This window comes from Rhopalosiphum maidis, chromosome 3 (genome assembly GCF_003676215.2).
Source record: "Rhopalosiphum maidis isolate BTI-1 chromosome 3, ASM367621v3, whole genome shotgun sequence".
In the NCBI taxonomy this organism is placed as follows: domain Eukaryota; kingdom Metazoa; phylum Arthropoda; class Insecta; order Hemiptera; family Aphididae; genus Rhopalosiphum; species Rhopalosiphum maidis.
Window position 1 is genome coordinate 7,811,831 of NC_040879.1, and position 2,098 is coordinate 7,813,928.

At 31.8% G+C, this 2,098-nt stretch overlaps 1 pseudogene; it reads left to right on the plus strand.

The window, feature by feature from the left end:
• The first annotated feature begins 351 nt into the window (after positions 1-351).
• LOC113559471 lies at positions 352-1,880 on the plus strand (annotated as a pseudogene).
• The last annotated feature ends 218 nt before the right edge of the window (positions 1,881-2,098 follow it).

Consider the following 2,098-nt stretch of genomic DNA (forward strand, 5'->3'; position numbering starts at 1 on the left):
GAATTCAAAAATACTATTTTGTATACTTAATCGAATAGATGATCGAAAATGGACGTATTAGATCACTAATACGATTCGATCAAGTTCAAAAATAGACACCCTGGGCTAGCCATTAATGAACTGTCTGTTAGGGTTGCCTAAAGCTTCCCCTACACGATCAATATTATTGCGCAATAATCGATATTGTGCAATATTATTGTGCGTCTGATACTAATATTGTGTATACTGCGCAAGTATTGAATGAAAATTGTGCTTGTTTGAAAACAATTGCACAATATTGAATAATTTGTACGTGTAGGCATAATATTGTATAATAATTGTTTTTGACGGTTCAGTTGAATTCAAGTCACCATGGCGAAACGCAATGAAGACCGCGAATTTATTATTGAACTATTGCAATTATATCGCCAACATACAGCTTTATGGAAAGTTAAAAGTACTGAATATAGTGATAGAAACCTGAAGAATGAGGCATATAATGTATTAATTGAAAAATATAAAGAAGTGGACCCAAATGCAGACAAAGAAATTGTGAAAAAGAAAATTAATAGTCTGAGAACTAATTATCGAAAAGAGCTGAAAAAAGTAAAAGCGTCCTACAAATCTGGAAGTGGTACTGATGATATATACGTGCCTCCGTTATGGTATTATAATGAATTAAATTTTCTACAAGACCAAGAAGTACCTGTGGATAGATCATCTACAATTATTTTACAAAACGAGGATGAGACACAAGACGACGTAGACCTCTCAATAAACGCACAGGAGCAAAACATACCAGAGGTAATTGGAAGTTTAATTATTTATTACAAATAAACAATTTTATAAGAACATACATTTAAGAAACACATTTATCATACATTTACATTTTAAATAATATTTTCTTGCCAAGTAACTTTCCCTTCGTTGTTAAAATAATCACAGAACTTTAGTCTAATATTTTTCGCGGATATTGATGCATTTCTTCCTCGTAGAGGTTGTAGACAGTGTAATTGAGGATGTTCTATAATAACGTCATTTTCAGGGTCATCAAAATTATTGTATTTTGAAATATCTGAGTATTGATCTTTTATTTTTCTTCTTAAAAAATTATGAAGATAACAGCAAGCTAAAACTATTCTTTGTACTTTTTCTGGTGATAAATTTATTGTGGTCAAAAGTAATCTAAAACGTGATACTAATATGCCAAATGTATTTTCTACTATACGCCGAGCTCGGGATAGCCTGTAGTTAAACACTCTTTCTTCTCTAGTTAAATTTCTTTGAGGAAAAGGTTTCATAAAATTATCTTTTAGTGCAAATGCCTCATCTCCGACAAAAACAAATGGTAATTGATAATTACTGTTGGGCATTATTTTTGGAAGAGGGATATTTAATTCTCCTTTTTCTAATAACTGACCAAATTTTGTATTTGTTATCACGGCTCCATCTGACATGCGTCCATTTGATCCTACATCAACCATAATGAATTCATAGTTTGAATCTACGACTGCCATTAGTACAAGACTAAAAAAATGTTTGTAGTTGTAATATTGAGAACCAGATCCTTTAGGCTTTTGTACTGCTATGTGCTTTCCGTCTACGGCACCGATGCAATGAGGAAAATTCCATTTGCTTTCAAATCCCTTAGCAACTGCACTCCAACCTTCAGAATTCTTAGGAAGCTAAAATAATATAAATATTTATGTTAGTGACATTACGTTTAATTAAGGACAATTAATTATTTTTTTTTAATATCATCTATGATACTTGGAACTCTGTGAAAAATTTACCCGTCTATATGTTTAGGAACAATACACAAATGTTAAGCTAAGACCGAAACCAACCATACAGCCACCACCAGCAAATTCTCAAAAGGAATTACTAAATATAGCATGTGAGTATTTGAAAAATCACGATGAGTATGAAAATCTCGGAATATCATGGCAAATGAGATACAAAAAATGAGAGTTGATCAACAAATTCATGCAAAAAAAGCCATTCATGATATTTTGTATGAAGGTCAGTTGGGTACTTTACATAGAAACTCCGTAAAAATCAATGAACCTTTAAGTAACCAAATAACACCTCAATCCTCAGTATGGTCATTTCCATCAAC